Below are 15,900 nucleotides of genomic sequence, written 5' to 3' on the forward strand. Positions count from 1 at the left end.
AGGATCTTCTGTGTCCAAAGTGGGGAATACCTGCAGACGTAAACCACGGGGTATGATATCCTTCTGCAAATAATTCTCTAAGGCTGCCTTGTTCCACCAGACCTTAGTGCGTTTTTTTAAAAGATCACGTATTTTAAGTTTCAGGCCCTTAATGTTACTACTTTCTGTGGTCACTGTTGAATTCTCTCCGAATATAGTACCAAGTTGTGTAATCCAATCCTTATCTCTTTTCCTGAAATCCATATATCCTGAGGTATTTTCTGTAAACACAGACAAGAATAGTCAAACAACCTAAACAACAACCTCACACCAAGAGTGGCGTGTACTGGGGTCCCTTTTAATGCATAGACCTAAAAACGAACCAAAGATGGGACATGACCCTAAAGTAAGTAATGTACTCCAAAGATAAAAGTACAAAAAATCTTTATTAAATATAGTAACAATAACAAATAATGAGAAAAGAGATCTGATACAATGAACACGGAGACATAAACAACAGGGTCAGATGAAAAAGACCAGAGCCAACAGAATCAACCGTCCACTAGAGACCTAACACACGCTCAGTTATAGGTAAGTAGTTAGTAAACCCGGGGGTATGGGGAGGTTAGTCCCATACATAGTGCCAAGTAATCAGCTGGATGGACAACGTGTAAAGTATGTCAGTATGCGTAGCCTGCACAGTATATGGTGCATGTAACAGTACGTGCACAATCTATACAAAATAGTAGGTAGTACGTGACAAGTTTAAACTGAATAACATATGTAAATAGTTTAGAGGCTCAAATAGCCAAGAGAAATATGACTGGCTGAAATAGCACAATACTGTGGAGGCTACAAAGGGCTGAGAAAACCTGTGCACATACCCAGAGACATGATGAGGAGCGTGGAGGATCAATGAAGTGGATGGGTGAATGAACGCCTCGACGCGCGTTTCGCCCTGTGACCGGCTTCGTCAGGAGGCTACATACAGTAAAAATCTAGGGGTTTAAATAATGAAAAGACAGAGTTGGGCTCACCTGCGGTGAGTGAAAATCGGCGCTCCACACGCCCACAGGGCGGCGCATGCATCACGGGACGCGCCGCGCGTCATGTGACAGGTGCCACGTGATGTAAACACCACCATGGCAACCCTAGACGCTAAGCGGCACTCCCGGATACATGCCCCGCCGAGGGTGCGCGATCGAGCGTCTGTCCAGACACCGCAGAACAGACAACCCACGATAGCAAGAAAAGGAAGTTTCTATAGCAAAGGGGCCAACTAACAATATATGCATACAGTTGAAATGAATATATACAATAGTGCAATAGCAGCAGTTTATACAAATAACGGTAAAAATACATATATTAAAAGATACATGCAACAAATAAAATAAATTAAAATAAGAAGCAAAGATAAATAGATAATAAAAAGTGAAACGTGCAAATAAAGAATAAAGTAAATAGAAATATATATAATGATGAATAATACAAATAAATATAAGTAATGAAGATAAAAAAGGTGAAGAGTGAGAATGTATACACCAACAATAATAGTGATTAAAGTAATAAATAATTTACTATATAAGCATGAAGACATTGCCAAAAACAAGGCAATGAAGATAAAGTGCCGTGTACAAAAAATATATAAATAAAAATAATAATAAAAATAAAAAATAATAATAATAAATAATAAATAAAATAAAGTAAAAATAACTATAATGAACAAAAGAAAATAAAAATATATATATGTGCAATGTAAGATATAATAAATAAGGTGTATATAAGTAGATATATATGTATATAAATATAAATGAGATAGCATAAACAAATATTCTGCAGATATGTGAAGAGATAAATACACATACAAGTAATATAAAGAGCACAGTATATAGTACAAATGAATCGTAACTACCACAAATATACCCAACCATACCAAAATATCATGATAGTAAATATACTCGATACATAATACTGTGCAGTATAGTATAAGTACATATATACGGAACTCCAATACTTTTTTGCCAAGAAAATATTAGTAATGATACAAAAGTATAAAAATATATGTAAAGATATATATACACAAATCATATTATATGAATATCGACGGAATTATATATATATATGTATGTCTTCTATCCTCCAAATTTTCAATTGCAGCCAGGCGAAGTCTTCACCAATGAGAGGACCCATTCGCTATACCCGTACGCTAAAAGAGATGAACTATAACAGAAAAATAGAATAAAAACCAAGAAAGAAACCCTAGACAAAATAAAATTCACGCATGGTTAAAAAGTTTACAAAAAAGGCCTGAAACTAGTGGCTTCGTTTAAACCAAGTGGGGCTATAGTATCTAATAACGTGATCCACTTCATTTCTTTCTTTAGCAAAGCCAAACGTACATCACCACCTCTGCAGCCCAAGGAGACCCTATCAATGCCGCGCACCTCAAAACCCCTAGGATTACTAGAGTGAAATTCACGGAAATGTCGTGCAACAGGCTGGAGTTTATCCACGTCTAAAACCTTGGAGGCCGACTTAATTTTGCAGACATGTTCCAGTATCCTCACCTTCAGTTGCCTAGTGGTCATACCTATATAGATAAGACCACAGGGACAAGTGGCAAAATACACCACAGCTACTGTACTACACGTGATGTTGTAGACAATTTTATACTCCTTCCCTCTATCAGAGCTGTAGAAGTTAGAGGTACGTGGAACATATCTGCAAGCGGAGCATTTGCCGCAATTATATGACCCCCAGGGAGGACCCTTACTCCCAAATGGATTAAGGGAGGCGCTGGGAATGTAATGACTAGCTGTTAAGAGATCCTTCAAATTTTTAGATCGCCTCCAAGTAATGGAGGGATAATTGGGTAAAACCCCTGCTAAATCACGATCGGTGAGAAGTACCCGCCAGTGCTTTTGCAGGATATCACGGATCTTACTCCAATGGGGATTAAACGTGGTAATAAATCTGACACTCTGATCCATTTTATGTTTCTTGGGCTTACTTACCAGGAGTTCAGCACGAGTCGAGTTTTTAGCTCTGAGATAGCCTCTCTTAATGACCCTCTGACTGTACCCACGACTCTGAAATCTTGCCGTCAAATCCAAAGCTTGACGCTCAAAGTTGCTATCATTAGAGCAGATACGCTTTGTACTTTTATCTTTGGAGTACATTACTTACTTTAGGGTCATGTCCCATCTTTGGTTCGTTTTTAGGTCTATATATGTAAAGGATCTGCCAGACACAGCTTCTGTGTCGACGCCCGTGGTTAATCAGTCTGTACCTGCTCCTAAGTCTAATAGAGTGACTCGATCTGCTACCACTCAGGCTGGTAGGCTCAGGAGTGGGAGAGCCTATCACAGCCTGGCCAGACGGTTCTAGCTCCCGCCCTCGGCCTATTTATACCTTCATTTCCTGCTTTTCTTTGCCTGTGATTCTCTCCTGTTTCCTGGCTCTGCTGCTCCTGATATTATTATTGACCTTGCTTCATTTTGACCCTGGCTTTACTGACTACGCTCCTGCTCTGCGTTTGGTACCTCGTACACTCCTGGTTTGACTCGGCTCGTTCACAACTCCTGTTGCTCACGGTGTTTCCGTGGGCAACTGCCCAATTTCCTATAGCTTCTGTGTACCCTTGTCTGTTTGTCTGTCGTACACATATTGAGCGTAGGGACCGTCGCCCAGTTGTACGCCGTCGCCTGGGACGGGCCGTGCAAGTAGGCAGGGACTGAGTGGCGGGTAGATTAAGGCTCACCTGTCTGTCTCCCTACCCCGTCATTACATAATCACAGGCCCATATACCTTTTCTACCCTGGTCCCTGACACAACTATTGACCTCCTTGAGACTCTGGCTCAGCAAATGCAGGGCCTCTCCCTACAGGTCCAAGCCCTGGCTCAGAGGGGCAACCAGCGTGATGCTACCCTGGTAGTGTCCCCCACCTCACCTCTTGAACCCCACCTCAAGTTGCCTGACCGGTTCTCAGGGAAACGGAAGACTTTTTTCTCCTTTCGGGAGAGTTGTAGGCTCTATTTCCGTTTAAGGCCCCACTCCTCAGGTTCTGAGAGCCAGCGAGTGGGTATAATTATGTCCCGGCTCCAGGACGTGCCCAAGAATGGGCCTTCTCCTTGGCTCCTGACGCCCCTGAACTTTCCTCTGTTGATCTTTTTTTTTCTGCTCTCGGGCTCATATATGACGAGACTGACAAGACTGCCTTTGCCGAGAGTCAGCTGGTGACCTTACGTCAGGGTAAGAGACCCGTTGAGGAGTACTGCTCTGACTTTAGGAAATGGTGTGTAGCTTCTCGGTGGAATGACCCTGCCTTGAGGTGCCTGTTTAGATTGGGTCTGTCGAACGCCCTGAAAGACCTGCTAGTTAGCTATCCCTCTTCAGACTCTCTAGATCGGGTTATGGCTTTAGCGGTACGTCTTGACCGACGTCTCAGGGAACGACTACTTGAACGTTTTTGTGCTTTCTCCTCTGGCTCCCCCATGATGGCTCCCGAGGTTCCGTTACTTCGTTCTTCCACGGAAAACTCGGATGAACCAATGATACTCGTGGCCTCCGTGTCTCCCCAACTACGTAGAGAGCTCCGCAGAAAGAATGGTCTCTGTTTCTACTGGGGGGATGACATGCATCAAGTGAACGACTGTCCTAGGCGTAAGAATAAGCAGCCGGAAGAACTTCCGCGCCTAAGTGATCATTGGGGAGGTCACTTGGGCGCACAGGTATTTCCCGTAAATATGAAACCTAATAAGATCTTGCTTCCCTTTCAGTTCTCTTTTGAGGGTAGGTCTGCTACCGGCAGTGCCTTCGTGGATTCAGGGTCTTCTGCTAATATTATGTCTGTGGAATTTGCTATGTCTATCCACTCCACTCCACTTGCTAATGGTTATTTGACGCAGCCTACCCCTGTTTTTGAACTCATTGTTTGCTCCATGCATTTAGAGCAGTGCTCTGTACTGGTGATGCAGGGATTATCATCCGATTTGGTTTTAGGCCTTCCCTGGTTGCAGATGCATAATCCCACGTTTAACTGGAATACTGGTGATCTTACCAAATGGGGTAATGAATGTATGACGTCATGTTTTTCTGTTAATTTTATTTCTCTCCCTGAGTTGGTGAACACTCTACCTGAGTTTATTCAGGACTTCGCTGATGTTTTTTCTAAAAAGGCCTCCAAAGTGTTACCTCCTCATAGAGAATACGATTGCGCTATCGATTTGGTACCAGGAGCTAAGCTCCCTAAGGGTAGGATATTTAATCTCTCTTGTCCCGACTGTGAAGCCATGAGAGAGTATATCCAGGAATGCCTGGCCAAGGGTTACATTCGCCCCTCTACTTCTCCGGTAGGTGCTGGCTTCTTCTTCGTAGGGAAGAAGGATGGTGGTCTTAGGCCGTGCATCGATTACCGAAACTTGAATAAGACCACTGTAAGGAACCCGTATCCCCTTCCTTTGATTCCAGATCTCTTCAATCAGGTTCAGGGGGCCCAATGGTTCTCTAAGTTTGATCTTCGGGGGGCTTATAACCATATCCGCATCAGAAAGGGCGATGAGTGGAAGACTGCGTTTAACACGCCCGAAGGTCATCTCGAATACCTCGTCATGCCCTTTGGGTTGTGTAATGCTCCCGCGGTCTTCCAGAATTTAATAAATGAGATTTTAAGAGACTACCTGGGGGTATTTCTTTTCTAATGAATTCCGCATGGACCCTGCCAAGGTTCAGGCTGTGGCTGAATGGGTCCAACCTGCCTCCCTGAAGGCGTTACAGTGCTTCCTGGGGTTTGCTATTTATTACAGGAGATTTATTGCTAACTTCTCGGTCATCGCTAGACCTCTTACGGTTCTTACTCGCAAAGGTGCTGATCTCCTCCACTGGCCTCTGGAGGCGGTCCAGGCTTTTCAGGTCCTTAAGAAGTGCTTTATCTCGGCCCCAGTGCTGATTCAGCCTAACCAAATGGAGCCATTCATCGTGGAGGTTGACTCCTCCGAGGTGGGAGTGGGTGAGGTCTTGTCCCAGGGTACCAGGTCCCTCACCCATCTCCGTCCCTGTGCCTACTTCTCCAGGAAGTTCTCGCCCACTGAGAGTAACTATGACATTGGCAACCGCAAACTCTTAGCCATTTAATGGGCATTTGAAGAGTGGCGCCACTTCCTGGAGGGGGCTAGGCACCAGGTAACGGTCCTTACCAACCACAAGAATCTGGTTTTCCTAGAATCTGCCCAGAGGCTAAACCCGAGACAATCTCGATGGGCGTTGTTTTTTTACTAGATCCAACTTTTTGGTCACCTATAGGGCTGGGTCTAAAAATATTAAAGCTGATGCACTGTCGCGTAGCTTCATGGCCAGCCCTCCTTCGGAGGAAGATCCTGCTTGTGTTTTGCCCCCAGGTATAATAATTTCCTCTGTTGATTCTGACTCAGTATCCGAAATTGCGGCTGATCAAGGTTCAGCTCCCGGGAACCTTCCTGAGAGCAAGCTGTTTGTTCCCCTGCAATTCCGGCTAAGGGTACTCAGGGAAAATCATGACTCTGCACTATCTGGCCATCCAGGCATCGTGGGTACCAAGCACCTCATTGCCAGAAACTATTAGTGGCCTGGGTTGCCTAAAGACGTTAAGGCCTACATCGCCGCTTGTGAAAATTGTGCTAGGTCCAAGACTCCCAGGTCCCGACCATCGGGCTTACTATGTTCATTGCCCATTCCCCAGAGACCTTGGACCCATATCTCCATGGATTTTATCACCGATCTGTCTCCATCTCAAGGCAAGTCGGTGGTGTGGGTTGTAGTAGACCGCTTCAGTAAGATGTGCCACTTTGTGCCCCTCAAGAAACTACCCAATGCTAAGACATTAGCTACCTTGTTTGTCAAAAACATCCTGCGTCTCCATGCAGTTCCTGTCAATATTGTTTCTGACAGAGGCCTACAATTTGTTTCATTGTTTTGGAGAGCTTTCTGTAAAAAGTTGGAGATTGATCTGTCCTTCTCCTCGGCCTTCCATCCTGAAACTAATGGCCAAACCGAGAGGACTAATCAGTCTCTAGAACAATATTTAAGGTGTTTTATCTCTGACTATCAATATGATTGGGTCTCCTTCATTTCCCTCGCCGAATTTTCCCTTAATAACCGGGTCAGTAACTCGTCAGGGGTCACCCCCTTTTTCTGTAATTTTGGGTTTAATCCACAGTTCTCTTCCATTTCACCTGGTGGTTACATCAATCCCGAGGTAGATGTTGTTCATCGGGAACTGTGCACAGTCTGGGCCCAGGTTCAGAAGAACCTAGAGGCGTCCCAGAGCATACAAAAGACTCAGGCAGATAGAAGACGTTCTGCTAACACCTTGTTTGTGGTCGGGGATCTGGTGTGGCTGTCTTCAAAAAATTTGCGCCTTAAAGTCCCGTCCAAAAAATGTGCTCCCCGGTATATAGGGCCGTACAAGGTCATTGAGGTCCTTAACCCTGTCTCCTTCTGACTGGAGTTACCCCCGTCTTTTCGAATACACGACGAGTTTCATGCCTCCCTCCTGAAACGCTGCTCCCCGTCCTTGGCTACCTCGAGGAAACCTTCGGTTCCTGTTCTCACCCCTGAAGGGGTAGAATTCGAGGTGGCCAAGATTGTGAACAGCAGGATGGTCCAAGGCTCCCTCCAGTACCTGGTCCATTGGAGAGGATACGGGCCTGAGGAGAGGACTTGGGTACCCGCCCGGGATGTTCACACTGGGGTATTGCTCAGAAGGTTCCATCTTCGGTTCCCCAATAAGCCAGGTCCACCTAGAAAGGGTCCAGTGGCCCCTCATAAAAGAGGGGGTACTGTAAAGGATCTGCCAGACACAGCTTCTGTGTCGACGCCCGTGGTTAATCAGTCTGCACCTGCTCCTAGGTCTGATAGAGTGACTCGATCTGCTACCACTCAGGCTGGTAGGCTCAGGAGTGGGATAGCCTATCACAGCCTAGCCAGACGGTTCTAGCTCCCGCCCTCGGCCTATTTATACATTCATTTCCTGCTTGTCTTTGCCTGTGATTCTTTCCTGTTTCCTGGCTCTGCTGCTCCTGCTATTATTATTGACCTTGCTTCATTTTGACCCTGGCTTTACTGACTATGCTCCTGCTCTGCGTTTGGTACCTCGTACACTCCTGGTTCGACTCGGCTCGTTCACTACTCCTGTTGCCGTGGGCAACTGCCCCATTTCCCTTAGCTTCTGTGTACCCTTGTCTGTTTTTCTGTCGTACACATATTGAGCGTAGGGACCGTCGCCCAGTTGTACGCCGTCGCCTAGGACGGGCCGTGCAAGTAGGCAGGGACTGAGTGGCGGGTAGATTAGGGCTCACCTGTCTGTCTCCCTACCCCGTCATTACAACATACACCTGTTTTGTGACAAATCCAATTGGCTTGCTCCATCTTTAAATGGCAGTATGTATTGGTATGATGCCACCCCCACACGAAGGCAAGTGAGCCAAAACGCGCGTCAAGGTAGACGCTTATTAATTACTCCAGCACCTCATGGGTCAGTATGGTTACTTTTCCTCTTGCATTATCTTCTAATGTAGACCAATATTGAATATGCATTCATATTTTGTTATGTATCATTTTTGTCTGCATTTGTATGCTACATCCCAATTTTTCTGACCCTTGCAGACATTGTTCATTACTCTATGTGCAGGACTTTTTTGATGTGCGTCCTTTCTTTAGTGTATCTGTGGACCATTTTGTATGTTACATTTTAATATTCTTATAAATAATTATAAAATTTATATATTTGAAACTTTACTATTGTGTTTTGCATCTTTTTTCTTTTTTGGTTTGTTCATTCAGTTTGGATGCAGGCAAACATATACTGAATTATTTTCTCTTGATCAACCCCCCTAACAAAACAATTTTTTTATATATAAATTATTTGATCACTACTATTCTCTTTGGTCATAAATCTTGTCCACACACCGCGGAAAAATGCAGCCAAAAAACGCACATAAATTGACTTGCGGTGTGGTATCTTCAACCACAGCATGTCCATTAATGCTGCGTATTCGCATCTCTGCCGTTGCGGGTTTTCCTATTGAATTCAATGGGGTGCTTAAACCCACAACAAATCAGTGTGTGTTGCGATGTTTGCGGCGGAATCACAGCGATGCGGCTGCAAAAATCGCAAGTAAGAAAAAATAAATAAAGTTATACTTACCCAGAGTTCCCCACTTCTTCTCCAGTCCAGCCTTGTGGATGACTTTGCAGGCCATGTGACCACTGCAGCCAATCACAGGCTGCAACGTCACATGGCCTGGAACGTCACCAGAAAATGCCGGACTATGCGCGGAGAAGAGGGAGGGGATAAGTATGAAAGTTTTGTTTTTATTTTTCCGTTGCTGCTTTACGCAGCGGAAATTGCGCCAGAAAAACGCACCATATGCTGCGCAGCTTGATGCAGTGTATCCGCCCTGAATACGCTGTGTTTGTTCCTACCCTAAGGGCTCGTTAACATGCTGCGGAAATGTCACCGTTTTTCCGGCCGGAATTTCGGACGGAAAAAACGAAGCAGAATACAGTAGCACCATAGTGGATGAGATTTAACAAATCTCATCCACATGCTGCGTAAAAATTCAGAGCAGAAATTGACCTGCGGTGCGTATTTTTCAGATCTCAGCATGTCCATTCCTGCTGCGCAAAGTGGACAGGATTGTCACGATCTCCCAACATTGTGAAAAACGCAGCAAAATCCGCACCATTTTTTTCTGCAACAATTCTGTTGTGTGTGGACAATCCCTAAGGCTACATGCACTGTTGCGTATTTTGCTGTGGAAAATACGCACCGAAACTGCAGCAATACGCAGGAAATTCACAGGTAGAAACCGCACCTACATTTTTTTTATGTGTTTTTCGGTGCGGTTTTTACATTTTGATGCGTTTTTCAGCGCATTTTCATGCTGCGTATTTTTCAGCACTAGGCAGATACAATTCACAAGTGGAAACGTAAGATAAATTGACATGCTGCTGATTTTAAAATCCGCACAGCAGGTCAATTTACGTGCAGAAAAATACTGCAGAGTGTACATGAGATTTCCTGGAATCTCATTGACTATGCTGGTACTGTACAACCGCACGAAATACGTATTGTGTGCATTAATCCCTAAGGCCTTATTCACACGAACGTGTATTACATCCGTGATACGCGCGTGAAAATAACGCGCGTCGCACGGACCTACGTTAGTGAATGGGGACTTTCAGACAGTCCATGATTTTCACGCAGCGTATGTCCGGAAGCACTTCCGTTGACGCACGTGATTCGCACAACAGTAGATAAAGAAATGAAGGAAAAAATAAAATCACTTCCTTCATTTCTTTTTCTAAACTTCAAAACCGCGAGTCATAAGCATGGCATATCCGTGAAAATCACGCAGCCATGCAGCACATACTGATGCTACACGCAACTGCAAAGTTCGTGTGAATAAGGCCTAAGGCTGAATGCACACATTGCACATATTACGTGCGGATTTGCAGCGCGGATTTTCATGCGGCAAATCCGCTGCGTATTATAGTAACAGCAAAGTAAATGAGATTTCAAGAAATCTCATCTACACGGTGCAGATTTTTTCTGCGTGTATTTTATAATCCGCAGCATGTCTATTTATCCTGTGTTTCTCCTTGCGAATTGTGTCTGACTAGTTTTAAAGAAAAACGCACCAAAATACGCCGCATAAAACCACACCTATTTCCGCATCAAAATGTAAATACCGTACCTAAAAACGCATCAATCATTTTATCTGCGGAATTACGTGCGTATACATGTGGTTTTCTTGCGAATTTTCCGCATCAAATTACACATCGTGTGCATGTAGCCTAAGGCTCGGTTCCCATGTAGAATAAACGCTGCAGAATTTCCACAACGGAAAAAACCGCTGCATAAAATATTTTCTGTGGTAGCTTCTCTTGCGGTTTTCTAGCAGAAAATGCTGCATAAACGTAGGGTAAAAAACGCCTCTTCGGAACAGCATGCCATTTTTCCGATTTAAATCAATGGGCAGATGTTTGGAGGTGTTCTGATTCCGATTTTTCAGCCGTTTTTCGTTACGTTGAAGGCCCGAAAAACGTCTGTAAACACTCCATGTGAACATACCCTTAGTCTTTTCCCATTCAAGTGAACAGACTATAATACTGTTAACTACAGCTACAAGTGTGTCGGCAATTCACAATACGAGCAGTAATGGAAATAAAGGGGAAGCAACACTGGTATGAGCGCTGTGGCCCCTTCAAAACAGCTGATTCGGGCCTCGACATTCACATATTGGTGGCCTATCCTGCGGAAAGGCCATTCATTTTATGGGATTGGAGAACCCCTTTTAGGTGCAGTTAGTGGTGATAATAAATGATAGGAGGCTACAGTGAAATATTGGATTCAGATCACTGAGAAAGCAAGGAAAGGGGAAAACGACACAAGGGAAGACCAAAATATTCATAAAATGTTCATGTCCTGAACACACTTGCCTATGATGGTAACATGTCAAGCCCCATTGCAAGTTTTGATATTATGCCCCATGGTTACTTATTACACTCAGCCTGGCAACACGGGCATACATAGCACCCCTGCTTACAAAGAATCATATTAGATGACTTATCCCGTTAATAAATTTGGTCTCAATTTTCTTGGTTGTAAAGATCCTCTTGTCCATTTTATATCACTCTCCATTCTTTGCAAATTGTAAATTGGGAGCAGGAAGAGCCCCCTAACCTTATGTGAAAGAATGTACTCGTTGTGCAAGACTGCAGGACTAACCAATGACCCAACATACCGCATACTTATCTATCTTTGGCTATAAGGGCATGACCAGACGTGGTGTGTTTCTGCCGACACTGTCCGCATCAATGCCGCACATAATCTGCGTTGCAGATTCTGTTGCGGCTTTACCTAAAATGTGCAGTAATGCGGATTAGCCGTTGCGTATTCAGGTGAAGAGAACTTCCCTTCTCTCTATCAGTGCAGGATAGAGAGAAGGGACAGCCCTTTCCCTAGTAAAAGTAAAAGAAATTCATACTTACCCGGCCGTTGTCTTGGTGACGCGTCCCTCTTTCGACATCCAGCCCGACCTCCCTGGATGACACGGCAGTCCATGTGACCGCTGCAGCCTGTGATTGGCTGCAGCCGTCACTTGGACTGAAACGTCATCCCGGGAGGCCGGAATGGAGGAAGAAGCAGGGTGTTCTCGGTAAGTATGAACTTCTATTATTTTACACGTTGATCTATATTGTGATCGGTAGTCACTGTCCAGGGTGCTGAAACAGTTACTGCCGATCGTTTAACTCTTTCAGCACCCTGGACAGTGACTATCTCCTGACGTAGCCTAGCAATGCTCCCGTAATTACGGGTGCACACACGTAGTCACCCGTAATTACGGGAGCCCCATAGACTTCTATGGGCCTGCCCGTGCCGTAATTACAGCCCGTGATTACGGGCGTTTTTACGTTCGTGTGCATGGGGCCTCAGTCTGGCTAGAGACCTAGAAATACATACAGTGAAGGAAATAAGTATTTGATCCCTTGCTGATTTTGTAAGTTTGCCCACTGTCAAAGACATGAACAGTCTAGAATTTTTAGGCTAGGTTAATTTTACCAGTGAGAGATAGATTATATAAAAAAAAAAAAAGAAAATCACATAGTCAAAATTATATATATTTATTTGCATTGTGCACAGAGAAATAAGTATTTGATCCCCTACCAACCATTAAGAGTTCAGCCTCCTCCAGACCAGTTACACGCTCCCAATCAATTTGGTGCCTGCATTAAAGACAGCTGTCTTAAATGGTCACCTGTATAAAAGACTCCTGTCCACAGACTCAATTAGTCAGTCTGACTCTAACCTCTACAACATGGGCAAGACCAAAGAGCTTTCTAAGGATGTCAGGGACAAGATCATAGACCTGCACAAGGCTGGAATGGGCTACAAAACCATAAGACGCTGGGTGAGAATTAGACAACTGTTGGTGTAATAGTAAGAAAATGGAAGACATACAAAATGACTGTCAATCGACATCGATCTGGGGCTCCATGCAAAATCTCACCTCGTGGGGTATCCTTGATCCTGAGGAAGGTGAGATCTCAGCTGAAAACTACACGGGGGGAACTTGTTAATGATCTCAAGGCAGCTGGGACCACAGACACCAAGAAAACCATTGGTAACACATTACGCCGTAATGGATTAAAATCCTGCAGTGCCCGCAAGGTCCCCCTGCTCAAGAAGGCACATGTACAGGCCCGTCTGAAGTTTGCAAATGAACATCTGGATGATTCTGAGAGTGATTGGGAGAAGGTGCTGTGGTCAGATGAGACTAAAATTGAGCTCTTTGGCATTAACTCTACTCGCCGTGTTTGTAGGAAGAGAAATGCTGCCTATGACTCAAAGAACACTGTCCCCACTGTCAAGCATGGAGGTGGAAACATTATGTTTTGGGGGTGTTTCTCTGCTAAGGGCACAGGACTACTTCACCGCATCAATGGGAGAATAAATGGAGCCATGTACCGTCAAATCCTGAGTGACAACCTCCTTCCCTCCACCAGGACATTAACCCCTTCAGGACCAAGCTCATTTTGGCCTTCAGGACCAGACCCATTTTTTCAAACCTGACATATTTCATTTTATGTGGTAATAACTCCGGAATGCTTTTACCTAACAAAGCGATTCTGAGATTGTTTTCTCGTGAGACATTGGACTTTATGATAGTGGAAAATTTGGTCGATAAATTCAATATTTATCAGTGAAAAACAGCAAAATGTTGTGAAAAATTGAAAAATTTGCATTTTTCTAAATGTAAATGTATCTGCTTGTAAGACAGGCCGTTATACCACACAAAATTGTTGCTAATTAACATCCCCCACATGTCTACTTTAGATTGCCATCGTTTTTTGAACGTCCTTTTATTTTTCTATGACGTCACAAGGCTTAGAACTTTAGCAGCAATTTCTCACATTTTCAAGAAAATTTCAAAAGGCTATTTTTACAGGGGCCAGTTCAGTTGTGAAGCGGCTTTTAGAGCCTTATATATTAGAAACCGCCAAAAAGTCACCCCATTTTAAAATCTTCACCCCTCAAAGTATTCAAAACAGCATTTAGAAAGTTTCTTAACCCTTTAAACGTTTCACAGGAATTAAATCAACATAAAGGTGACATTTTCAAATTTCATTTTTTTTTTTTGCAGAAATTCATTTTTAATCTATTTTTTCTGTAACACAGAAGTTTTTACCAGAGAAATGCAACTCAATATTTATTGCCCAGAATCTGCAGTTTTTAGAAATATCCCACATGTGGCCCTAGTGTGGTAATGGACTGAAGCACAGGCCTCCGAAGCAAAGGAGCACATAGTGGATTTTGGGCCTCCTTTTTATTAGAAAATATTTTAGGCACCATGTCGGGTTTGCAGGGCTCTTTCGGTGCTAAAACAGTGGAAATCCACCAAAAGTGACCCCATTTGGGAAACTACACCCCTTGAGGAAATTATCTAGGTGTATAGTGAGCATTTTGACCTCGCAGGTTTTTTTGCAGAAATTATTGGAAGTAGGCCGTGAAAATTAAAATCTACATTCTTTCAAAGAAAATGTAGGTTTAGCTAATTTTTTCTCATTTCCACAAGGACTAAAGGAGAAAAAGCACTGCAAAATTTGTAAAGCAATTTCTCCCGAGTAAAACAATACCCCACATGTGGTAATAAATGGCTGTTTGGACAGGCTTAAAAGGAAAAGAGCGCCATTTGGCTTTTGGAGCTCAAATTTAGCAGGAATGGTTTGCGGAGGCCATGTTGCATTTGCAAAGCCCCTAAGGGACCAAAACAGTGAAAACGCAAAAAAAATGACTCCATTGAGAAAACTACACCCCTTGAGGAATCCATCTAGGGTTGTAGTGAGCATTTTGACCCTACAGGTGTTTCATAGATTTTATTAGAATTGGGCAGTGAAAATAATAAAAATCCTTTTTCTTCAATAAGACGTAGCTTTAGCTCCAAATTTTTAATTTTCTCAACAAATAAAGGAAAAAAAGAACCCCAACATTTGTAAAGCAACTTCTCTGGAGTACAGCAATACCCCACACATGGTCATAAACTGCTGCTTGGGCACACGGCAGGGCTCAGAAGGGAAGGAGCGCCATTTGCTTTTGGTGTACAGATTTTGCTGCATTTGGTTTCTGGTCGCTATGTTGCATTTGCAAAGTCCCTGTGGAACCAAAACAGTGGATCCCCCCCAGAAGTGACCCCATTTTGGAAACAATACCCTCAAGGTATTCACCTAGGAGTGTAGTGAGCATGTTAACCCCACAGGTGTTTTGCAGAAATTTGTGTGCACACGATGTGGGAGAGTGAAAATGGGAATTTTTCCTTTGATACGCCAATATGTGGTGCCCAGCTTGTGCCACCATAACAAGACAGCTCTCAATTATTATGCTGTGTTTCCCGGTTTTATAAACACCCTACGTGTGGCCCTAATCTTTTGCCTGGACATTCGACAGGGCTTAGGAGTGAAAAAGTACCATGTAAAATTGAGGCCTAATTTGGCGACATATAAAGTATTGGTTCACAATTGCAGAGGCTTTGATGTGAAATAAAAGAAACCCCTGAGAAGTGACCCCATTTTGGAAACTGCACCCCTCAAGGCATTTATTAAGGGGTGTAGTGAGCATTTTCACCCCATGTGTCTTTTCCATAAATGATTGCGCTGCCGAAGGTACAAATTAAAATTTTTCCCTAGATATGCCAATTCATTGTCAAATATGTCGTGCCCAGCTTATGCCACTGGGGACACACACCTCAAAAATTGTTAAAAGGGTTCTCCCGGGTATGGCGATGCCATATATGTGGACGTAAACAGCTGTTTGGGCACGCTGTAGGGCTCAGATGGGTGGGAGCGCCATTTGGCTTTTGGAGCGTGGAATTTGCTTGGTAATA

General features: G+C 43.8%; 1 protein-coding gene across 1 annotated transcript in view; it reads right to left on the reverse strand.

Annotated features, from left to right (window-relative positions):
* The window catches only part of PHAX (phosphorylated adaptor for RNA export), a 186,048-nt gene that overhangs the window by 96,533 nt on the left and 73,615 nt on the right, over positions 1–15,900 (reverse strand). The window lies entirely within an intron of this gene.

Source organism: Rhinoderma darwinii, chromosome 1, assembly GCF_050947455.1.
Source record: "Rhinoderma darwinii isolate aRhiDar2 chromosome 1, aRhiDar2.hap1, whole genome shotgun sequence".
Taxonomy (NCBI): domain Eukaryota; kingdom Metazoa; phylum Chordata; class Amphibia; order Anura; family Rhinodermatidae; genus Rhinoderma; species Rhinoderma darwinii.